At 41.0% G+C, this 10,351-nt stretch overlaps 1 long non-coding RNA gene across 2 annotated transcripts; it reads right to left on the bottom strand.

Moving 5' to 3' along the window:
• Positions 1-4,126: 4,126 nt before the first annotated feature.
• LOC123732237 (uncharacterized) lies at positions 4,127-9,919 on the bottom strand. 2 transcript variants are annotated; one of them, XR_006763005.1, is made up of 3 exons: positions 9,857-9,919; positions 7,504-7,681; positions 4,127-4,877 (listed from the first exon to the last, which is right to left on the bottom strand). It is a non-coding gene; the product is annotated as an uncharacterized lncRNA (long non-coding RNA). The 2 variants fall into 2 exon arrangements; XR_006763006.1 differs by having other exon boundaries at positions 7,516-7,681; positions 9,857-9,918.
• Positions 9,920-10,351: the final 432 nt, after the last annotated feature.

The raw sequence follows: 10,351 nt of genomic DNA, 5'->3' as shown, positions 1-10,351 counted from the left end.
ACACATTTCTTTCCCTCTACAGCCTCTACTAGATTTTCTGGGACTAATCGGACTAATCGATCACTACATTGATCATTACATTGATTATTCATTAACCATGCTGTATGACTAATAATTCATCATGGTTTATTGATTCATTTACCTTTATTAGATAATTCTCTTATCATAGACCCTATAGTATATTATATTACAACCCTATAGTAGATCCTGTAGTATACTGTAATAAACCCTATAGTAGACCCTATAGTATACTATATTAAACCCTATAGTATACTATAGTAAACCCTATACTAGACCCTATAGTACACTATTTTAAACCATATAGTAGACCCTATAGTATACTATATTAAACCCTATAGTAGATCCTATATTATACTATATTAAACCCTATGGTAGACCCTATAGTACACTATATAGAAGCCTCTTTTTAATAACAAAAGTCACAATAAAATAGAAAGACTTCTTTCTTCTGTGCTGCCGACAACGCAGCTTTTAAAGACAATTTCCCTGATGATTACAATCGTTATTACCTTTCAAAAGCAAGTGCAGTACTTGCTTTTCCTGCAAGTGCAGGAACTTTGATTGAATCCCAGGCAGAGTCATCTTGTGTTCAGGTCTTCCGTTGTTCAGGTGCATACAAAATTACACCCTATCCCCTACATAGTGCACTAGAGTAAACAAGGTACCATTTGGGACGCATCAAAGATCATCTTGTATTCAGGTCTTGTAGTTTGTTGTGGTCTTCTTGGTTCTGGGTTTGTTGACTGTGGTATAGAGCACAGAGTGTTTCTCAGCCTCTGTGCTGAGAAATGTAAATGATAAAGTGAAAGATAAGTCTTAGAAAGATGGTCATGGATAGGGGACCTGATTCTAGATCAGCACTCCTACTCCAACACACTTGATACATGTGGATCCAGAGCTGCATATTATGATACATAGGTTACCATGGTAATTAGACTTAGTAAACTGTTTGAGAATGGGAGATAGAAAACATATTGTAAAGAGTAGTCTATTGAAACTTATTTAGGGATCTGGAACCGGTGCCGGAGAGGAGGGAGATAAAAGATAACACATTTGTGCTTTCTGGTGTTTTATCAGTGACCCTGAATGAGCAAATCTCTTTCTACTGTGGTGGACATTTTAATATTATATTTTAATATTATTCTACTATACTGTTAAATTAGACATACTAAACTGTTTTTACTTAGATAATTGTCTATTGTTATATGTTACTACTTTACTGAGAGAATTGTCTATTGTTATATGCTAAAATTCTTTGCTGATACAGGCTTGTTTTGTGTGACTTAGTCATAAATCTGAGCGTACAGATTTATGAGCTGCTTGGGTGCTACCGCAATATGTGACCTCCTGTGTTTACAATCGGCAGAAATGTAGCTATGTGGGAAGTGCTGGGAGGAACAGAGTGGTGCCGATATCAGCCATCTTAATCTACACTGACGAGCTAAATTACTTCTTACAACTCTGTTTCCAGTGGCTGTTTCTGCACATCGGCTAACTGTCAAATATAAAAGGATGTACTTTCAATAAAAGGCGAAAGACAGCTCTGTTCATTGAGCTTTCAACACTGACTATTCTTAGTGATGGTTGATTGCTTCATTTTTGCAAATCTTATAATAAATATGTTGTTTGAAGTCTCTCTTCCTATAGAATTTCTCTGACACCACAAAGACAGGAGTAAGGATTCTCTCCAGCGTGTGTGAGCAAGAATTGAGTTTAATAAGTAGGTAGGATTTAGTTCCTCGATCCCTGTTGTTGGCCCACACTCTAGTACATTAGGTGGTGTAATGTACCATAAAGTTGGATGCCAACCACCAATAAACCCCAAAGAAGAATATGTATTTCACTGTCAGAGTGAGTATCTGGTCATATAATGGATCATTTGATTTTCAAATCAGTGGAGGTGAACAAGTGCACAGTTTGGTAGGAAGTAGAGATAAATTAGGTAATATGACAGATTTCCAAACATGATATAGTTGTAGACTACTTTGCTGACAGAAAAAACATCCTAACAAGTTTTACAATCATGTTTATTTTTGTCAAGCAGTTTAAACCGAACACAGGAATGTGGAGGATCAAAGATGATGAAAACTACACCTAGACATTTATTCAACACAGCAGGTGTCACGTCCTGACCAGCAGAGGGAGTAATTGTATTATATTTGGTCAGGACGTGGCAGAGGGGTATTTGTTTCATATGGTTCGGGTTGTGTGTGTTATTTAAGGGGTGTTTGGTTTATGTAGTCTGGGGTTTGAGTAATTGTTCTACTGTTGGTTTTCTAGTCTGTCTATTTCTGTGTGGTTTGTGTGGCTCCCAATCAGGAACAGCTGTACGTTGTTGTTCCTGATTGGGAGTCATATATTAGATGCTTGTTTTCACCTGGGGATTTTGTGGGTAGTTGTCTTTAGCACTGCTGTTGTAAGTATAGCCTGTTAAACTGTCTTCTGTTGTTCTTTTGTTTATTCTTTATCCCGTGTTCACATTTATTTAATAAATTAATATGATGAGCATGCAACCCGCTGCGCCTTGGTCCTCTCTACACAAAGACACCCGTGACAGCAGGCCTATACTGTTAAAAGGAAACCAGTCTTACCGGACCCATCGTGGAAGCTATTGTTTTCTTCAGTGTTTCTTACTAAGACAAGAAATGTGTAGGCTACAGTACAGTTACTTTGTTGTCACAGAGTTAAGATAAGGATTAGGGGGTTGCCGGGGGCGAATTCCTGTCTCAAGGCTACAACTGATGCACACCCTAGACCAGAGCAATTAAAATCAATTTAAATATCCAAGCTCAATTACGTTATGACAGCATAACATCTCACATCATTATTTAACCAGGCAAGTCAGATAAGAACACCTTTTTATTTACAATGACGGCCTAGGAACAGTGGGATAACTGCCATGTTAGAGGGCAGAACTACAGATGTTCACCTTGTCAGCTCGGGGATTCGATTTAGCAACCTTTCAGTTACTGGCCCAACGCTCTAACCACTAGGCTACCTGCTGCCCCAGGCTAATCTTACTTCAGAAAGTTCCTGGACAAGATTTTAACTAATCTATACAGATTGAGTAAAGTCAAGAAACCATTCAACAACACCCCTTTCCAAAAGTATCCTGTTGTCTGCTATCGTCTACTTTTACCTGACAGCAACTTGGAACAGAGTTCTATTTGAGTCCAGATGTTCTCAAGGCTGTTGTTGCATCTCCCTCCCTGTAGCCATAGAAACATAAAGAGAGACAACAAACACACTTTATAACTGGTGAATAACTACATCTGATACTTCAATTAAGCAGGAAACACCACTTATTATAACAGATGTGTAGCACTGTAAGACACGTGAATCTCTGTTGATTGTTTAAAACATGTTTCATTCTCAGGACCATGACTACAACATTGAGTATTGGGACACAGGGCAACAACATATCCTGGTCTCTTCTACATAACTAAACTAAACATTTAAAAAATACATATTTAAAAAAAAAATGTATATGCAATCAGCAATGTAAAACAAAACAAGGAAACATGAAACCACATTTGCATGTATGTTTTACAATGACATTTACATGCAAACATTCGTTCCACATAACATACCACAATAAAAAGTAGAATGGTAAGGTTTAAGATATTGTCAAGTGTATTTCCAGTGTGAAGAGAGAGGAGTTTGGTAGGAGACCTTACTGGCCATGAGAGAACAGAAGAGTGTGAGGTCTGTGGTTGACATGACCTATAAGTACTGATGGGCAAAGCTGGCTTCCTGCCCCCATGATGCCTCTTCCTAACAACCAACACATCATTCAATTCACAATAAAATGTGTGAACATCTTTCTGGAGCACACTTAATACACAATAAGGAAAGTTCAAAGATATCACAAATAAAATCCTTTAAAATAAATTCAACAACATAATTTGATGACACTAATAGTCCTATGTCTTCTGTACTTCCGTATGTCCCGTCAGCTACACTAAAACCTGGTTAAGGGTTTAAAAATAAATATGTGAACACCTTTTAGGACCAAATGAATTATACAAGAGGACTATGGTCCTTTTAAAAATTGATTAGATTTAAAAAACATAATTAATGTGATAAGCAGACGTTGTTGAGCAGATAATGGATTTAATTTATTGATCTATTGAATACATGAATACACACCTTGTATTGTTGAAACATTATTCTACATTATACAATTAATTAATGGATAATAGGAGTTACTGAAATAAGATACAGCTCTGAACACCCCCACCGCCAACCCACAGCACTCCTACTCCAAGAAGCTTGATACATATGGTTCCAGAGCTGACTCTTTACAACATGTTTTCTGTTCAAACTTTATTTAGATATCTTGAACCGGTGACTGAGAGGAGGGAGAAGAAAGAAAACATGTTTGTGCTTTCTGGTGTTTTTTCAGTGACCCTGATTGAGCAAAGCTCTTTCCACATACACCTTACTCCTGTCTCTCTCCAGTGTGTATGCATTGGTGTCTGCTCAGGGCTGCTGATTGATTAAAGCTCTTCCCACACTGATCACAACTATAAGGCTTCTCCCCTGTGTGTATAAGTCGGTGTTTGGTCACGGTGAAATCTTGGGCAAAACTCTTCCCACACTTATCACAGCTATAAGGCTTCCTCCAGCATGAATCCGCTGGTGAATGACCAATTTTCTCTGTTTAGTAAAACTCTTCCCACAGTCAGAGCAGCGGTGGTGAGGTTTCTTCCCTACAAGTCTCTGCTGGTGTTTATTGAGACGTTCTGATCTGGAGAGACTCTTCTGGAGAGACGTCTTGTCAGCATCATGTTGTTGTTGAGGCTCCCCTTATGATAAGCCCCTCCCACTGAGAGAGCAACGGTTAGGGCTGTCCCCTGTGAAACAAAGATAATGAATAGCAGGTTAACTGATGGGACCTTGATAAATACAGAACTGCCTATCAAAATAAATGTACTACCACAGCATCCATGTTGTTTTTGATTAGCATATTTGATTCAGATTTTAGACATATTAAGTTTGTATGTGAAAACTATTTCTAAGATGCATAATTTCAGTTTCCCTGAACTCGCTGCACTCGAGCAAAAGAAGGAAGCTTGCGATGCTTGTGCTAGAACATATGCAGATTAAATATGCCTCTATGAATCTGATGAAGGCCTTTACGTGTCCTAATATATTGAAAAATTGCTCAGAACACCAGGTGTTTTTAACAGCGTCACTTTGATTGTCATCTTAAGCCAATTAAGATAAGCAAAGTAAGGTGTTTACATGACGAATGCCATACTCGGCCTACTGCCATAACTAGTTTAATGTCAAATGATGAGTTTGCATGTAAACACACTCATTGTAGGAGGACTAGATATTTTGTTGCTTTGACAAAGTCCTTTCTGAAGATTATTATCAATGTGACTCGCTGCGTGTGGTTAATCTGTATCTTCCGCCCCTGGTTTGTCGTACTTGTTTCGTTAGTGTTACACTACGACTCAGTGTGCATCCATTAGTATGGTGGCTCTTGCTGACACAAACTGTATTTACCTTACACAACTTGCCCACTGGCTTGTACTATGTGTGTGTTGTGAATTGATTTAACATGCTGCTCCGCGCGCCAGGTTCTCTGCTAATTACCCTGCTGGGTTTCTTTCTTGTTCTTTCCCCTGCAGAGTGTAAGAGTATCATGGTGAGCTTTCCACTACGCTGAGACATTAACTTTGGAGTTCCTTAACGAAGTTACTCCATATGGTGCTGTTTTTACTGCTTGGATATTAAACCGGCTAGGTAATATTGCAGTTGGCGTAAAACAAATAAATCAAATCCATTACTTGGTTGCTGTTTTTTTGTCTGCCTGTTTTTCCCAAAAGGGTCTTCCCCATTTCTTTGCAGAGGTACTGGGTAATTTATCCCTCATCGGGTTCCTATTCCTCCATGCGGATCACGACATAGCTCTCCAGGGCGTCGGACCTCTGCTCCATGGCCTTGCTGGCTTGGCTGAGCATACGGCTTCCCTTTGTGACAGGTGTGATGGTGGCGTCCACCCTGGGCATCCGCATACCTCGTGTATGCACTACCTGGGTTTGAGCCACGCGGAGAGGGCGGTGGAGCGCCCTACTGGATGCCTGTTTTGTGTGGTGTTCTCAGAACGCCTGCGCCTGGTGCGATTGGAGGCCATGCACGAGTGGGTCGGCCAGGCTCGGGCTCAGGCTGGGGACGAGCTCCCTCCCTCAGGAGTGGTGCAGCAGCGAGCTGTTCGTCTTTATACTGGGTCCAGTACCCCTCCCAGGTAGCGTGGCCGGAGCCACCACAGGCAGAGCCCATCTGCTGCCAGGCCTGGACGGGGGCAGGAGTCGGACCGCTGGGGCCACATTGAACAGAGGGCACGTGCCCTGCGTCAGGAGGTTGATAGATTCGATGGCAACTGAAGCCGGGACCCCCCCAGGGTCTTTAATGCGGACTTGAAAGCCACATATGGGTCCCTCTGCTCTTTTGGCTGCTTTACCAACGTGGCTATGCAACTGAGGTCAATCGGGGTGCAGTATGTCCTCCAATACCTGCAGTCTCACTTGAATGAGGGCTTGGCAGCCTACACTGAGAGGGTATTTGGCCGCTATATCTGCCTGCGATGTGGGGTGGATGGACAGGCCAGTGGGGCGCCATCCCTTGGTCTCCAGGTTTATGAAGGGGGTTCGTCGCCTGCGTCCGCCGCGGAGTTATACCAATATATTGGAGATAATCATATAGCTCACATAACCATGGTAACATACGTAACCTTTGTTTTGTTGTTTTCAGTAGTCCCCTGTTACTGTCACCCCTGTTACTTTATTTGGCACATAGTATAGTAATATTTTAATTCAATGTCTTGAGATAATAAACATGTTTTCCTAAGTTTAACATGTGCTCTTTATGACAGAATGCTAAAATTAGGTGAAAAATATTTTTGGACCAAGTAACACTTTTAAAAACGGGTGTAATGAAACATTCCACATCTCTAACGGTCGCCCCAGCGTGAGTTGTTTTAAGCACGTGATGTCAGAATGCACTCACTGTTCCAAAATGTGATTATTACGCAACAGGAGAGTTAACACGCGCTGCCTGCTAATTATCTATAGGGAGTAATCATTAGACGAACATTTGCACACCTTCAGCTTTGTTCATCCCAAATTTGTTCCGTTTCCTTCTGTTCAGGAAACATTTTAACAGAATTGGCAGAACGAACACATCCCTGATCACGCGTAGACACAATTCACTTTCATAGCAGCCACATTGTATTCCTTGTCGCATCTATGCACCGTTACTTTATCTTTTTTTTGTTTTTTAAATTGCCAGTGTCTTGAAGTTAAAATTGTGATCATGTTTACTGTGCTAATGACCATACCAACAGTAAAGGAACGCAATGTAGAATACAGTGAACTCAGCAAAAGGAGTAATTTGTGGTAAGTACATGCGGGCCGTCATCTTTATGCACCTCTGCTACTGTTACAGAAGCAGACTGTAGTCTAATCTACACACCATGGTTCTTACTTAATGAAAACAAATCTCCATCTTCCTTATCTTCTCCTCCTCCTCTCTCAGTTCCACTCTGCCCCGGTGTTTTCCTGCAGTCAACCAGACCCAGCAGTAAAGCAGTACTGGGAGACGTTTGACCTGGGGACTCCGGGAGGGTAGAGGGGAACGGGCTAGCTTTGTCCTGTTGGCTGCGAAGAAATATAAAACATATTTGGTTTAATGTTAAACTATTGTATTAATTTAGTCTATTTGGGAATCCCAAGAATATCTCCTTTTTCCTCAAATGTTCAATTGTTCACTACTTCCCAAAAATCGAATAACATTGGGTTGGCGGAGGAATGGCTAGTCAGTTTCACCCATATTTATTATACCAGTCATTTCCTTTCAAAACAGAGGAAGAGGCGACATGTGACTTATTTGATAGAATATACGTTTCATAATTATTAGGTTGTTTCGAGTATACTGATAAATGTAGGACAAGTGCCATGCCATCAACTTTGAGAAAAAAATCATGAACCACACATATTTCAAAAATGTATCTACTTAAAATGTAATCTTAAACCTAACCTTAACCACACTGTTAACCTTATGACTCACCCTAACCGTTAAGTAAAAATGCACATTTTTGTTTCCATGAACTTCCACAACATACATTTTTTACTTTGGCTGTGGTAACGACTTCCTTCCATTTTCTAAGAAATGTATTTTTATTGCCATTACATATTAGAAGGCAATCGTTGGGAATTAATTATTGGGTTAATTTACAGGAACATGATGTGTCTCACCCCACAAGAGGTGCTACAGAGAAGTTGGGAGCCTGAACGTGGACAGAATAAAAGCTTTGGATGGGTGGGTGATAACCAGGAGAGACAGATGGGATTGTATTGCAGGGACTTTAGCCCCACGGTACCTATCCCTGTGAGTCCACCATGGCCACTCCCACCTCCAGTAGTTGATTTACGACTGAAAACTGTTAATCAGTATTTTTTTGCCTATAAATGCAGATAGATCAAAAGACCCAAGGACAGGTCAGACTGGATCAGCCTTTGTTGAACAGGAAAGTGGGGTGGCTGTCAGGAGAAGTATTACAGAGCTGATGGCCATACTGTTTGCCTTGCAGTGGGCGGAGGAAGTCAAACCAGACAGCGTAGTTCTATGTTCTGACTCATGTGCTGTGTTGATGAGTCTGCAATCATTTAGCTCACATAGCAGACAAGGAGCACTACATGAGGGAATTCAAATTCATGTCCGGGTGAGAGAGATGGGTGTCCATATAAGCTTTGCTTGGGTCCCGGCCCATGTGGGGGTGGAAGGGAATGAGGAAGTAGATGTGCTTGCCCTTAAGAGACAGGAGGTTGAGGTGCCAATGAGAAAAGCAAGGCTAAGGGAATGATATGGGCAGTGGTGGTGCAGAGATGGCAGAAGCAGTGGAACAGTGACACTAAGGGCAGGCATCTATTCATTGTTTACATTTTAGTCATTTAGCAGAAACTCTTATCTAGAGCGACTTACAGGCGCAATTAGGGTTAAGTTGCTCAAAGACACATTGACTGATTTTTCACCTAGTCAGCCCAGGTTACAGGCCCAACGGTATAAACCACTAGGCTACCTGCTGCCCCTATTCCAGGTACAGAGTAAAGTAGGGGAGGATGGTAGGAATGGACAGAAGAGAGGAGGCTATCCTTACAAGGATAAGAGTGGGGCACAGCCAGCTGAATAAGTTATGAAATGTGATAGAAAATCATTCAACAGGAAGATGTGATTACTGCCAGGAAACAGACAGTGGAGCATGTACTGATGCAGTATGATAGGGAAAGAGAGAGCCTGATCCAGTATGAGGTAGAAAGGGGTACAGGAATTGAGTTTGATAAGCATACTGAGTAGAACATCGTTAGATAGTTGCAAATATTATAATTTTTTAAGAGAAACGGGGCTGTCAGATGCAGATAGGATTTAGTTCCTCGATCCCTGGCCCACACTCCAGTACAGTAGGTGGCGTAATGCACCATAACGTTGGATGCCAACTGCCGATAAACCCCACAGAAGAAGATGTCTTTTCATCGTCAGTGAGTATCTGGTCATATAATGGATCATCTAACTTTCAAATCAGTGGAGGTGAACAAGTGTACACTTGTTCAGGAGGAAGGAGAGATAATTAAGTAATAGACAGATTCCTAAACATGATAAAGTAGTAGGTTACTTTGACGAAGGAAAACAAATCCCAGCAAGTTTTATCGTCGTTTTTGTCCATCCATTATGTCCACAGGAATGTGGTGGATCACAGATTATGAAAACTAGGCCTAGACATTTTATATAGCACATCTGGCCTATACTGTTAAAAGGAACTCAAACCTACCGGATCCATTTTGGAAACTATTGTTTCTTCAGCGTTTCTTCACTTGTCTTAGACAAGAAGTGTGTTCGCTACAGTTGTACAGTTACTTTGTTTTAAGTGTTCCGGGAGTCGAAATTCTGAGTCCTTAACGAAACACAAAACATGGAGACAATTTATCTTGCTTTGGATCTGAAACCAGTAGTAAACAAAAACAATGACAGTTGACAAACTTAAAACACATATGACATTACAGCGCCACAATAACATTGTCGCCGAGCTAACTTTAGTGTTTTATTCATATAACCAGTTTTGTCATAAAAGCGCTTAGCTAGGTAGCGAAATGCAAGCTAGACTCAGGAGTTCGTGTAGGGACATATGTGCTTCAGGAGCCTGTGGGTTTGATATGATTCCACCATGGGCAACAACAACTGGCTACTAGTTCGTTTTCTGACATACGTTCAACTCAGAGCTCGTTTATCCAGTAACCACCGCATTTGAAAGAACAACTACGGGCTG

Source organism: Salmo salar, unplaced genomic scaffold (genome assembly GCF_905237065.1).
Source record: "Salmo salar unplaced genomic scaffold, Ssal_v3.1, whole genome shotgun sequence".
NCBI classification, from domain to species: Eukaryota; Metazoa; Chordata; class Actinopteri; order Salmoniformes; family Salmonidae; genus Salmo; species Salmo salar.
This window is presented reverse-complemented; position numbering and strand designations above follow the sequence as displayed.